Source organism: Equus caballus, chromosome 31 (assembly GCF_041296265.1).
Source record: "Equus caballus isolate H_3958 breed thoroughbred chromosome 31, TB-T2T, whole genome shotgun sequence".
In the NCBI taxonomy this organism is placed as follows: Eukaryota; Metazoa; Chordata; class Mammalia; order Perissodactyla; family Equidae; genus Equus; species Equus caballus.
In genome coordinates, this window is record NC_091714.1 from 22,942,555 (window position 1) to 22,957,780 (window position 15,226).

A 15,226-nucleotide genomic window follows, 5' to 3' on the forward strand; every position below is an offset into this window, starting at 1 on the left:
TCGGGACTCCAGCTGGATGACAAGGTGAATAGTGATGACGTTGCCCAGGATGAGAAATACAGGAAGATGAGCAGGCCTTAAACAATGACTTAGATTTTAGATTTTTTGTATCTACGGTCATGTGTGGTTTATGGAAAGCTGTGATATTGCGATAAGAAAGACCTGAGTTTCAATTTTGCTTCTCCACTTCATCACCTGTGTATTTTTAGGTAAGTTACTGGACCTCTGGGACTTTCCTGGTCTGTGAAGTGGGGCTGGCAGTTACTAGCCTGCAGGCCATTGGTGAGGGCTGAAGAGAGAATCTGTGTAAAGCTCCTGACTCGAAGCCAGTTCTCAAGTCAGGGCGGGTTATTATCCCCGCCGTGTTCTGCAGGCGGAGCTTGAGGTCTGGAGCCCCACAGAGAGGCTGAAAATGCCGACTTTGGAGTCACGTGAAAATAAGAGAACAAAATTTATCAGAGGGGCTGAGGTGTCTGCTCATTTGTTTGTCCAGAATCATTGCTTGAGAGTCGGCATGTGCCCAGTTCTGTGCAAAAACTAGGGAAGGCAAGATGAAAAAGATTTTGTTTCTGGCCTCAGGGATCTTAGAGTCAATAAGGGTGACACAAAGAGGGAAATCAAGAGTGTTTTGAATAAGAAGAGGATTGGGGCAAATTAAGATATCCAGATTTTAAAAATTGTATAATATAGCATATATTTAGAAAGGACATATACAATTTGATGCATTTCCACCAACCAAAGAGCAGATCAAAAAACAGAACCTTATCAGCATTTGAAGAGCACGTCTCCTGCCCTTTTCCAGTCACAACAGAGCCCAAGGGTAGCTGTAATCTAACTTTTCACACCATGTAGGTTATACGTATTATTGTACTTTATATGTGTGGAATCGTATGCTATGTTCTCTTTGTTGTGTCTGGTTGTTTGTTCTGACTCGGATCTTTGTTATCCCAAAAGCAGTGCTCTTTCCACAGACTACACATGACCACAGATACCAAAAATCTAAAATCTAAGTCATTGCTTTTCTCAAAGGCCCGCTCATCTCCCTGGATTTCTCATAACGTACCAATATGTTAGTGAGCATCATTCACATTTCTGCCTGTGACAACTGTTCATTCTCGTTGGGTAGAATTCCATTGTATGAATATACTACGGTTTATTCATTCTTCCACTGATTGACTTGGGTTTTGTTTTTGGCTGTTACCAATAATGCCTCTCTGGGTGTGACAGGACACGCCTGTGGGGTGGAGTTACTGGATCAGAGGCTGGTGTATATTCATACTTCCTCCAACAATGCGTGAAGGTCCTAACTGGCCCTCTCTGCTCTGGCATTTTCATCTTTCTCGTTTTGGCCATTCTGTTGATTATTTAGTGGTGTAACCTCGTAGTTTTAATTTTCATTTCCCTGATGATTAATGAAGTTGAGCCCCTTTTGTTTTTGACTGTTGGATACTCTTTTATAAAGTGCCTGTTGAAGTGTTATGTCCACTTTTAGACTGGGCTTTCTGCCCTTTTGCAGCATCAATATTAAACAGTGAAAATGAATTATTGAGGGCCCACCAAGAACCACTCTAGCACTGGAATCAGAGAAAAGAACGATATAGTCCTACTTTTCGTCCTCGTGTAGTTTGTGGCCTTGACCACTCTTTCCAAAAGCTTGGCTGTGCAGAGGAGGACTGAGATGATAGACAGAGGAAGACGTGGGGCCCAGAGAGCACTTTTATGTAGACGTGAACCTAAGTGTGTGTGCTAACAGCAGAGCCACTGGACAGGGAAAGGGAGACGATAGAAGGAAGGGTGATCCTTGACGGAGCAGAATCCAAGAGTGGCCAGTGCTCTGAGCTCTGGAAAGGACTGACTGGGCAGAAGGAGGGGAGGAGAAGGAGGCGTGTGACCAGGTTTATGGGTAGAAACTAGACACGAAGGAAGTTTTTCCCTGAAAAACTTATTTTATTTTACTTATTTTTTTGTGAAGGAGAAGGCAAAGTCATTTGTCTGGAAAAATTTGGTAATATTGAAGAACGTAGGGAACCTTTGGAGTTGCCTCTGGAAGAAGAGTGAACTGACCAGAGCATTATGAGATGATAACGCTAACCTTCAGGGGGACCCACAGACGTAGCTCTTGTCTCTGTAGTTCATTTTCCTCAGCCACTCTGAGTAGGTGATATTGGAACAGGCAGGGGCAGTGATTGAAAGTAGGGGGGGTTTTCTTTTCTCTTTTTTTTTTGGTGAGGAAGATTGACCCTGAGGTAACGTCTGTGCCTATCTTCCTGTATTTTGTATATGGGATGCCACCACAGTGTGGCTTGATAAGCAGTGTGTAGGTCTGCACCTGGGATCCGAACCCACAAACCCCAGGCTGCAGAAGCAGAGTGTGCCAACTTAACCGTTACACCACTGGGCCAGCCCCTAAATTAGGTAGTTTTTAGGATAAGGGCACTGAAGGATAGCTGGCAAAGTTGAGTTGGGGTGCTGGCAAGGGAAAGAGAAGTAGTTCACAGTGGGATCTAGACAGGATCCTGAAAGAACCCTGGAAGAGAGGAAGATGCTGGAGGAAGAAAGATGGGAGGGGAGGAAGAGATGTCCTGTTGGAAGGGAGAAGTTGAAGAACCATGTCTCCGTGAGGCTGGAAAACAACAGAGTGTGACTGTGACAGGTAGTGCTGTGACAGGATGGACCAGAGCAGCCTGTCCTGTTGGCCCTGTAGGTCTGATCTCCCTGTGAGGTTTTGTGGGAAATTACCAAACACTTAAGCAAAGAGCCTCTCAAAGTAGGTCACATTTTAAGTTTTAGCTTATTATCTCCTGCATTCTTAGTCAATAAGATATTTTTCATTAAATGAAGACTTCTAAAGAAATTCCATTGGAGGAATTTTCTCTAACATTAACCATAGGTTCTTAGCTGGTTCAATAAAGCTGGTTTTAGATAATGAGGGTAAATATAGAGACCCAAATGGTCTGGTTTTATGCTCAAATAAAATGCTGAAAATGAAAATCTGTTGCGTTAGCAGCAGCTGCAGCTGAAACAGGTTGGGCACGTCCCTTTAAGCAATTACACTTGGAGTCCTCATTGGATCTACACCGTATTTGCTTCGTGTGTTTCCTCATTGCTACGCATTGAAGTGAATAATAGAGCATGCTAAAATCTCTGGTTGAGATTTAGAACATAAGATGCATATTGTGTGACACTTTCTGCTGAAGTCAAGAGAGCAAAGTTTAGGTTTTCATGAAACTACCATATACACACTGCTGAATGAAAAAGGCTTCAACAGAAGAGCGATTTATAGGAATCGGCTGATTGAAAATCCTATGATTTACCCTGTATGTATAGAATTCCCGGGCAGTTTGCTGAAAGTGTCGATTTGGGGGCCCATCCCTGGAGGTGATAATGTGGGCCATCTTTGGACTCACGTTGAGAAACCTGCAGCAGAGCTTCTAGTTTTGGAAGATTGCTGCAAGGATCGGGCACTACCCTAAGTCATTGTGGCAAAGAAACAAAAAACAACCAGAAAGGGAAAATAGAAAAGAAAGAGATAAGGAGGAGATAAGATTGGCGAATGCGAGGAGAGACAAGAATGTGAGTCCTGAAGAAATCTCTCTACAAATTTCTATGTTTTAAAAGCAACTTTCGGAGGATGCTAGAGAGAATCATGACAGTTTTAAGGTTGCAAATGGAAAACCATGTGAAGTGTGCAGGATTGCATGGGGAAAATATCAAAAGACCATGAAGAGGCCCGTGAGGAGCCAAACTGGCTATAAATTCAAACTCCAAGTATTCAAATTAGAATATAGCTCTAAGTTTCATTTTTCCAACAACCTTTCCCATTGTAATGTGATGTGATAAGTTTTGGTCATGGAACAGAACTGTTCCTATAAATAATCAAACTGGATTATTCGATTTTTCTCCTGAATATCAGATCAAGGCAACTTTCAGTCTCCAAGATGGTTTCCTACACTGCTGAGGGTGGTTGTCAAGATTGAATGAGGTCTGAGCTCTGGGTGCCAGAGCCCCTGGGTCCAAAGGGCTGCTCAGCCACCAGCCAGCTCTGCACCCTTGGGCAAGTCAATGTGACTCAGTTTCCTCATCTGGAAAATAGGAATAATGATAGTGTCTACCCCTAGAATTGTTGCCAGGAATAAGTAAATGAGTAAATATAAAGCACTTGGAACAGCACAACTCACACTGTAGATATTCAAGGTATGCTGTCCTGGAACATAACTTCTATTGTCAAGTTCTTTTAATAGAAGTGCCTAAATTAAAAAACAATGACTATTTAAAATAGATTACATACATCTGATTTTATAAAGTTATAGTTCTCTTGAGCCTGACTCAATTAAATCATTGGACACCTACTACCAAGTGCGATAAGATGCTCCAGGCTCTGTGATGGTGAGTAAGACATGGTCCTGTCCCCTAGACACTCAAGCTTTGACAAGTTATCCTGTTGAATTTGGTTTTCGTGGATAGATATTATGCTGTGTTGAGAAACGGCATAGAAGTTAATTGAAAAAATATTTTTTAGCACAAGCAAAAGACAGTTCATGAAGGGCAGAAGGGGATGCCAATAATAGATTACACCTTAACATATTTCTAAGCATGGCAGATCACACAAGAAAAGATGTTGATATCTTTCCAGAGCTGGATCCAGTAAAATGGATGGAACATTGCTAGGATATCAGAAAACTTGGATATTCAAGTTTTAGCTCTGCTGTTTCCTGATTATGCGACTGTAGGCAATTACTTATCCTGTGTCTCAGTTCCTTCACCTAAGAAACAGGCACAAAGCCACCTTGCTGAGTAGGTTGATTAAAGGAGCTAATGTTTGTGAAGGTGCTTTATGAACTATAAGATGTTAAGCATTTGTATGGTTTCTGATGATTTATATTATATAGGGCTTGTGGATTTCTGAACAACTATGGCTCAGAAACCAACACTTTAAATAATAGTCTTAGGGGCTGGGCTGGTGGTGTAGTGGTTAAGTTCACGTGCTCTGCTTTGGCAGCCCCAGGTTTGCAGGTTTGGATCCAGGCGCAGACCTATGCACTGCTCATCAAGCCATGCTCGGGCAGCATCCCACATAAAATAGAGGAAGACTGGCACAGACGTCAGCTCAGGGACAGTCTTCCTTAAGCAAAAAGAGAAGATTGGCAATAGATGTTAGCTCAAGGCCAATCTTCTTCACACACACACGCACACAAAATACAGAGAACTTTATTATTCTATGTCGAATTCCCTGTAGACCAATAATGGATGGGTAATTTGCTGCAGGGATCAGACTGAAAAAAAAAAAAGAGTCACAGGTGGAAGGTGAAACAGGGCAGCGAAGTTACAAGACTGAGCTAAGGGAAGAGTGGCAAGTGTGGAGTAGGAAGTGGAGGTGAGGGTCTTCCCTCCGCGGTGCACACAGTTAGCTGACTGTTTCTCAGTCGAGTGGAAAGAGCACAGGCTTTGAAGTCAGACCTGAGTTAAAACCCCTGCTCTGTCACTGACTAGTTGTAACTCGGGCAAGTTACCAACCTCTTTGAGTCTCATTTCCCCATCTGCAAAGGGGCGTAGAGTCGCTTGCCTGGCCAACGTGTGTGCACTGGAGGTCCTGTCTGTAAAGTACCTGCCCAAGAACTCGCTGATACAGTACTTTTCTGATGATTACACATTGTCAAATTTCAAGGCAACTTGAATTACACGCTTGCTGAACAGGAATACTAATACAGCCGATACCAGCAGCTGTTGAACTGAAAGGTTCCGTGTGCCAGGCTCCATTCCAAACACATTACACGTATGATTATCTTATTGAATCTCCAGAACAGCCTGAGGACGTAGGTGTTACTGTTACTGCCACTGGGGCTCCGGGAGGGTAACTCACTTGCCCAAGGACACCCGGCAGGTTTATGTGGAGCAGGTTTACAATCCTGGGCCCCTGTGACTCCAGATCCCACTTTCCCAGTTGCTGGACTATTCCTTTTCCTTCCCAGCCAGTTGAGGGATGTGGGACAGGGAATGAAAGGACCAGTTGTTTCACAAGAATTGTTCTTTGAATGGGGTGACTATTTGCTTTCGGATCTTCACCATTTGGGTAAACTGTTGGGGGGGCCTGCGGTCCCCCACCCTCTAAGTTCTGAGAGTGTAGGGAAGCCTTGCCGAGCTCTGCTTCCCTTTCCTGCACGTCTGTTACGCTTGTAGGAGTTGTAGCGAGCCTTTCAATGGGCAGAAACCATAGAGCACAGTCCCGGCAGCCTTCTCTGCCTCGAATCTCCACTCCACTCCCTTCTTAAGTAGCAGTCTAGCACTGAGGACAGGGCGTGGGCAATGCCAGCTCTCTTTTGAGTTTGGAACCAATGAGGTTCTGTGTTATTCAGCTTCTCATTTTTCAAACCAATGATGTATCATAGGCTATTACGATTGATTTCCTTAAAATATTTGCTCCCATATCTTCTCATTGATCGATGATATACTTTCGATACACCGTTTTATGAGGAAAGGTCCATCACCTCGGTCCTCTCATTGATTTGCCTTCTGTGCCTGGATATGTGCACTTCAAACACAGTCCCTTTAAGAACCACTAGCCCTCAGCAAAAATAACCTAGAGCAGCTCAGGTTACTGCCCGGCTCCAGACTCCAGGAGGTCAGGTTGCTTATTCCTCTGGCACCTACCTCAGCAGAGATGTAGGAAGAGCTTTCTCTATGCCAGCAGAGGAGTGCAGTGTCCGTTTGTGCACTGGAGTCCCAGCTTTAGCCAGGAGCCCTCAGATGTGTCTTCTTCTGGACTTTCCTCTTCTTCATGGTGGAGAGGTTGTTGGTTGGGTCACTTAAATTGCTTTACCATAATTGTGACCCTGTTCCTGGGCCTGGATGCTGGAGCCTACCTTGCCTGTCAACCTTGGATTTTGTACTGTTTGTTTGAAAAATAAAAATGAAAAAGATGTCAAAAGCCATCAAAACAAACACGCACCTCCCATCCCAGAATCGAAAGTGTGGCAGCAGGTAGGGGAGGGTCATGGGAGGACACCCCCCGTCTCCCGGACCCCTCGTGCCTCACATGTCTGTCTTGTTAGCCTTGCTTGTAAAGGAGTGTTTTTACTGGCTGTACATAAGCCAAGGGAACAAAGAAAAAACAGGGCTTAATGGTCTATAAAGATAAACAAACAAATAGAATGAACTCTTTAATTAGGTCCATTTTGTTCAATTGTGAAAAACCAGTAAGATATCTTAAGAGGCAGTGCAGTATGAGATGGGACAAAGAGCCAGCAAGGACTTAGACCATCTGGGGATTGTCTCCGCAATGTTACTGAATCAGCCGAGTTGCAGAATAATAGAATTTTAACAGCTAGGTGGTGGCGGTGAGTGACTCACATTCTCTCATTTTCCCTAGAAGGAAAATGAGGCCCAGAGAGGTTGGGTGACTTACTGGAAGTTACTCAGCTGGTTGGTAGTAGATCTGGACCCACAGCCCCAGTACACACATCATTGCTCTCCATTATGCTGCAAAGACATGATCAAGAGTCAGGGTCTCTCCAAGCCCCTATTTTTTAAATCTATAAATGGGGATTGTAGTGCCTGGCATGCTTTCATTGTAAGATGTTATAAGGATCTGCTAAGTGAGTGTGGGTGAAAACACTAAAAAACTATTAAATTACATATTAATATTAAATTATATACACACACATATGTGTATGATGAGATGTATGTACCATGTGATATCAAATATTCTGTTGAAATTCTTCTTGTGGGAGCACTTTAACAAAAGTCGGGGTTCTCTTTTGGGAATTTGAAACACCCTGAAATTCCTGGGAGTATAATGGTAAGAATTCTAGACTTAGGTTTATTAACCTGATGGGTTTACCTACTAATTCTGTTATTAGTTTAACTTTCTGAAAAATGGGAATAATAAAATCCTCAGCCTATCTTGAGTTGTCTTGTTTAAGAAAATATGTGAAAGTAGTTTTTCACTGTAAAGCACAGAATGGAAGTGAGGTATTATTACCAAATATTGCTGACGGCCAAGGACTCTGTCCGTACATCACATAGGGTGTAATTAAGGAGACAGGTCTTACATTCAAAAGCAGGTTTCAACATTATCTGACCTTGGTGCCAGATAAAGGGTGTATACTACAGATAATGATTGCAATGAATGAATGAGTAATGTAAACCTTTTGTTATGGTTTACAAATGGAAGTGTAATCATCTTTGAATTTGTTAATGTTTCCCTATAGACGTTTACCCAAATTATCAAGACATGCTCATAGCATACCTCTTATTTGTTATATTATTTACTGTAATAATATAGAAGGTAGAGATTTAAATGTTATTTTTTACAAGTTTCTCAGTTATACCATTTACACTAATATTTGTATGTCCAATTTATCTCATTTGATTGTTCCAGAATATTTGTGAGTAGTAATTAATATCATTATTTGACAGATGGGAGGTCAAAAGGTTTTCCAAGACCTCATGGAATGTGAATGGCAGAGCTGGGATTTGAAGCAAGGTCTTCTGGTCTGAAAGGCTGTGCACTTGCTGCTGTCCTCTGTCCCTCTGTGTTGTGTTGGGGGTTCCATTCTGTGGACTGTACTCTTCATTTGTTTCTTTCGTCAATACAGTCATTCATTCAACATGAAAACTTTATGTGGAATTCTGTCATATGGTCTCCTCATACTTCCAGGACTAAATCTCTTTGGATGAGATGGGTGGTTTTATGTCTGATTTCTTTAGCAGAAGTAGAAATATTGACACTGACACTTGAACCTTGCAAAAAGACCGATTTGGGGGAAAGGGGAGGAGACAGCTACTTAAAGGGGGACCCACTGATGTAACAGTTGAAATAAATCTTCAACGTCCAGTAAGGTAGCACTCCAGTCTTAGGGGGCTCTTTACATTGAAATTAGTTAAAATTTAAACTCAGTTCCTCAGTCATTGTAGCCACATCTCAAGTGTCAATAGCCACATATGGCTGGTGGCTACTATAATGGACAGCACAGGTTTATAGATAGGTGTCTCGTCAACAGTCCTGAAATAGGTAATTTTGCTGTCTTCTATATGTGTATGTAATTGCACATAGGAACTGAAATTATTCTGTTATACGTTTCCATCTAAGACATAATAAAAGCTACCATTTGTTGAGCACCTTCTCAATAAGTGCCGGCTATTATAGTAGGCACTTATGACATATGTTATTCCATTTTATCCTAATAGCATTTTGCAGATTGAGAACCTAAGGTTCAGAGAGGTTATGTTGTTGCCTAGCTATGATAGGGCTTTGGATTGAACCCACTTCAAAGAGAAAGCTCTTTCGCTGTACCGCGCTATCTTTCTGTCTAGTCTGGTTGGACTACATCAGGAGTTAAAATTGTCAATGCATTGTCCTAGCATTCAGTGCACTTCAGTTCAACAGACGTGCCAGACACTTACTCTGCTGGGAGCTGGAGACGCAGCTGTCAGCACAGCACACTCTCTGACCTCAAAGAGCTCCCAATCAAATGGAGAGTTCAGACATGTAGTGAATAATTATGATAGTGTAGGATGATCTCTGACCCAAGACTTTGTATGATGCAACCAGGAGCCATTGAAGGGTTTAATCCAATGAGTGCCATAGTCAGGTTTATGTTTTATAAAGCTCACTTCGGGTCATGTAGAGCATTGTTTGGGAGGAAAGAGAGAACCTAGGATAGTTATGGTGTTTACCTTAGCAAAGGAAGGTTGAAGGCTGAAACTGAGGTCGTGGTGGTGGAGTTAGAAGATAGACAAGAAAGAGAAGTAACTTGGTAAGAGTGTCAGGCTTTTGTGATTAGAGCTGAGGGTAAGAAGCACTTAGAGATGACTCAGTGTATTTACCTCGGGTGCCAGTGAATGCTCAGCCTCATTAAAGGAGATCAGGTATGAGGAAAAGGTTGTGTGTGTGTGTGTGTGTGTGTGTGTGTGTCTGCGCGCTGTCACGCAGGTGCATTGCAGAGTCGGAAAGGCTGAAGATAGTGACTTCGTTGGCCATGAGCCCATAAAATGTCCAGAAAGCAATCATCTTTGCCAAGTGGAAAAGGCTGCTATTGAACAAGGAAACATTTTTGGGATGTAATTTAAAAAAATAAAACAGGATCCTGCCATAATACGGAGACTAAAAGGGAGAGCTCACCTTATAGTTTAAATGTGATGGACCTGCCCCAGGCTGGACACAGCCTACTGAACTAGGGACATCTTGTCCCATTTTTTTTTATAGAGTCACATAAAAAAAAAAAAAATTACCATGATCTTCTGTTAGTGACATAGAGGGTGGATCTAAGCGTGGCTTCTGGAGAGCCTAATGTTGAAAAAGCAGGTATGTTGCTACGTTGTCTTCAGTCTGTGCCCCTCCCCCCACAGTTCTATCCAGATAATTAAATAATCTGGTTTTAATTTAGTGACCAGGTGACTGTCGTTTGATATTTTAAAAAGATCAAAGTTATTAGCGAGTGCTCTGTAGCATGTTTTTTTGGCATTTCTTAATTTTAAGCAGTGGTTTGTTTAACTTCTTTGTGGCAGCAGAAAATGATGTCACAGATTTAAATAATGATAGCATAGGTTCTACTCGAGGGCAAGGGAATTCCATTTTCTTTTAAAAAAAATCTGTTGTTCTGCTGATAGTAAATTCAATAGGCGTGGAATTACTAAAACCAGGAGTGCTGGTAGAAATCATTTCTTATGGACTCGATCTGTGATCTCTGGATTGATAGTTATGTCTGTGCTATTTGAAACAGTGCCTACTTTGAAGATTGGCATTGGTTTAAAATTATCTGAGGATTCTCGATTCAGGCTTGACCAGCATAGACCACCACGACAGAAGGCTGTCAAGCGTTATATGCACAGTGAAACCTGATGGATTATTTCTGGGTGCCTTGTCTAGTTTTGAGCTTTTTAAAAACATGAGCTTCTATAAAAGTGGTGCACCATTTTTGGTTTCTGAGTCAGTTAACTTTAAGTACGTTCTCTCTTCTTTGGCAAATATGTCTCATTATCTTGTCTTTTGGATTTTTTTCCTATTTCTTAAATTTGTTCCTTTATTCATTTTCAAAAATGAATAATGAAATTATTTCTTATGAAATAAAATAGGCTCTGGATTTAATTTGTTTTATTATCTCCCATTTTGTGTCAGGAATTAATGCTGAACTGTTGACGATTAGGAACTTGGCAATATTAATGAGTGAGTGATGCTGGTAGTCGTATGTTTCTTCAAAGTTACTTAGCAGTGATCGACTAGAGGGCACCAGCGAACATTTCCGTTTAGATTCTTCAAACTAGGCCACATACTGTTGACACACATACATGGGAGAGCAACGTGAATGCTCTGCGAGATCTTAGTACTAAAAATAATTTTCACCTGTATTTATAGCAGTGTTATCATACTTGAGGAAAGTGATGTAGAACCTACTAGTATTGGGAGAAAAATGTCATTTTGTTTCTGTGGCTGGAGAGCTACCCTTTAGAAATAAAGCCGTTAAGTTTGTCCAAATTATAGCAATGTTGCTAACAGGTGTTTGCCAGTTGTGTAGGCAGGATAGTTAATATGAAGCCCTGAGATAAATTCTATCACAGAGAAATGTTCTGTGGCTAATAATTAACTGGGTAACAATGAAAATCTGTCCACTATTATGAAAAGATTGGTAATTAAGACTAACAAATAGGGCATGCAAGTAGGAAATGTTTAAGTTCTGAGGCAGGATTTTGGGTTCTGTTATAGCCGGTTGCCTCTGTTGATCATTGTGTCGGCACATTTGCTTAAAGGAGACTGGAAAGTTAACATTTTTAGATATTCAAATATTAAAATGTGTGAAAATCCAGTATTTTCTAATATGAGAGCTATGTGAAAGACCTTCCTTTGCAGGGTGGCTGTGCATATGTCTGAGTGGGAGGAAAAAGAGAACAGATGACTTGAAAACTATTAAAATTGTTACACATGTAAAAAGTTATTTTCCTCCTCATAAAATAAAAAACCAAGATTTCAGTCTAAGTTAACATTTTGCGTGTCAATTAACATATTTGCGCATGGCATTTCATTGATTGATTCATTTATTCACTTTTTTGGCAAACAATTATAGTGCCTACTGTGTATCACATACCATAGTAGGTGTATCTAATACATGTGATAATTATTTCTATAAATGACCAAAACAATTCAGGAAAAATATAATTGGAAATACAGTGTGCAAAATGTCGATTTCGTTGGTGAAGCTTATAATTCAGCTTAATTCTACTTCAAACCATGTTTTAAAAGGATATAGATGCAGAATTGCAATTTGTGTTGTTTTCCTAACATATATTTGGAAAGCAGCTAGTGTTCTTTTTCTTTGTACTGATTAAGTATTAGTGTTTGTGGACCATGCTTTCAAAAAGAGCAATTGTTATATGAAGGAGAAGATGAATAAAAGAAAAGATTCTGTGGCCTTTTATGCGATAGCTGGTGCTGTTTAATGCTTATAAATCCGTGTTAAAATTTACTCCAGAGCTTGTCCTTGCAGGAGCTTATGTAAACCAGCTATTTGTGGTCGTGTCTGTTGAGGAAGCTTAAACTTCAATGCTCTCCAGCCATTTAACTGCAGCTCGTTGACTTCAGGTCTCTAGTAAGAAAGTCTAAATGTAGGCTGTTGAATAATCCCTTTGAGGGCCCTGTAACTATTTTTATGCCTGGATATGCGTCATCAGTGGGTATTTTCTCTGGTGACTTGCTTACATCAGGTCTCCTACCATACATTCTATCAGGGAGTGACTTATGATTGATGGGAACCACGGCTGGTGTTTAGCTGTATCTGTGACCTCAGCGAACGGACAACAGGAATTTCCAGGCTGTTAAATTCTCTGAATGCCTGAAGACAGGGGCTCACGGTGTTGATCGAGGCAGGTAGCAGAGTGATATTATTCACCAGCGGATGATGGGAGGAGGGACAAGAGACGAAAGGGGAGGGAGAAAGAGGGGAAGGGAGGGGGAATTCCTTTTGTGAACAGCGGCAATTCTGGCTCAGCTGGTTCCTTTGCCCTGGGAGGCTGTGTGTGGGGAAGGTGCATTTCCTGAACCTGAGAAAGCGGACAGTCAGAACCCTGTGATGGAGGCACCGAGCGACTCTGTGGGGTTGGCCGGGAAAGGCATTGGCTTCTCTTTAATCAGTTAAGGTTGCGCTTTTCAAATCAGTTAGTCAGGTTTATCCCTGAGTGACTGCAGTATTATGAACCTGTGTCGACATAGGGGCTTTAATTGAAAGGTGTGCCAGCATTCACGGTGATACCTAAGATTCTAGTCTGTCTGTCTTCTAGATGTTGCAGGTGATCCTGAAAGTTAGCCTGCACCCCACTGGGACATGTTTTGGGGAGTGGAGCTATGCATTGGTGTCTGTGTGTGGAAATGAATTGTATCTGAATTCACAGTAGTGTTTTCTCTCTTTTTCCTTTTCCCCACCTCTTTGTCACACCTGTGTGAATAAGGTTTCTGAACTGTATAATGAAATTCAGTCACCAGCATTCTCGCAGCGACATTATCTTTTGGGTAAGCAGGTCCATCTCCAGACTTTTTTCCTAGTCTCTGTCTTCCCATCTCTTCCTTTTCTTCCTCTTCCTCTTTTTTCTCCTCTTCTTGCTATCTTTCCTTGATGTTACTTTCTTTGCAAAAGTATCTCTTGACCTCTTGCTGAGTGAGAGAAGACCGGGTTTCATAGGATGGGGGGAGGTACACATACGAATCCAGCCAACCGAGGCTGCTCTGCCCGTTTGCAGGCTATCTTTTCAGCAGTTATTTTGTTTGTTAAATGACAAGAAGACAAAATTAAAACACTCCTTTTAGTGTAATGCAATTACATTATTTAAGCATTTAGACAAAATTGGTTTTCTGACCTTTTAAGACTATTTTCATTATGGAAATATAACATTTATTGGTTTAGCTTATCGAGTTTTATCTATTTATTCAGAACGAAGTCATATCCCCTTGATGTAACAGATTGCCAAGGTTATTGTGAGGCACTGTAACTAATTTTTTAATGGCTTGCCTCCTAGGAACCAAATTCTGAGATGTATCCAGAGCCTCGTACCCTCAAACAGGTGCTGGGCAGGGTAGAAAAGCCCTAGTGTAAAAAGAGATTTCTTGTCCCTGTCTTTTCGCCTCATATACTCCCACTGAGTGGGCGTGGACATTCACAATTATTTCATATTAGCTGTCCTATTAGCTTTCCAATTAGCTGTCCTAGTGGTGAAAATCTGTCCCACTGTCAAGTCATGTTGTTTCAATATTAGACATTTAAAATCCAAATGATTGAAGGAGAAAGAAAAATGAGTGCCGCTGTAAACCTCACCTGCAAGAAAACTTTTCTTTCAAAAAATTTCTTCTTGAATAAGTGGTATGACTCATGACAAGCAATTTATAATTTGAAATTCGTGAAAGATTAAAATTCAGAGCTCCATGAATTTTGAATTGTTAGTAGTTGAATGAATTAAGCCTTCATAAAGCATCTAATTAGAAAGACATCATTAAAATCTTGGTGAGATCCATTGTTGATGTTTATGTCATTGTACTGTCTCCCAGGAGCCATTGGTAACTAACTTTACTCTCGTAAGAGTAACGTTATGTGAAAAAGATAAATTTGGGGGTTAGTTCAGATGTTACATTCTTCTTTGCCTTACACTGTAGGGAATGTTATTAGAAGCAACAAAATTCTTCTCCCTTTCTTTAAGATGTATGTTTTTGTGTGGAGGGGTGTGAGGGCAGAATCAAACATGTAGGAGGGTTATGTATTCTTCATTAAAAATATATTTCACAAAAGATTGTAGTTTGTGTGGGAGGGAAATAGCTGCTTGTCTGTTGATTGCATTGTGCTTATTCCATATAAGAACTATTTGAGTTTAGGCAGGATAATCTCATTTTGGTAATCTGACGACTGCTTCTGCTTGGAGAAGAGAATGTAATTTTAAGACTGCATGCTGATGGGCCACAGTAATTATTCTCTTTTTGGCTGGGATTAGCATGGAATCTGCTTTGGTATTTTTATAACTACATATGCAAATCTTTTCTTCCAAATCTATCTTTTTCAATTTTCCTTTCTCTCTCCATGTGCAGAGCTTTTTGTAAGCTTCAAGACTGTGAAATTCCAAAGGTGTGATATCTAATGATATCAGTGTGTGATGACGTGTAATCTAAGTTAGAGCAAAACCTTGACTTGAAGTCTTTTGTTGAAGCAGATCCTTCACTGTGAGTGTATTCCACTGTATACTTGGTTTCTATGGA

General features: G+C 41.0%; 1 protein-coding gene across 31 annotated transcripts in view; it reads left to right on the plus strand.

Annotated features, from left to right (window-relative positions):
- HIVEP2 (HIVEP zinc finger 2) overlaps window positions 1–15,226 on the plus strand; it is a 183,887-nt gene that overhangs the window by 46,130 nt on the left and 122,531 nt on the right. For 2 of the 31 annotated variants that reach the window (XM_070256279.1, XM_070256264.1), the window contains exon 1: window positions 12,665–12,855. The exons of the other annotated variants lie outside the window; for them this stretch is intronic. The gene's annotated coding sequence lies outside the window, so the exon portion shown is untranslated. Of the gene's footprint in view, window positions 1–12,664; window positions 12,856–15,226 lie in introns of those variants that run through there. 31 annotated transcript variants of the gene reach the window in all.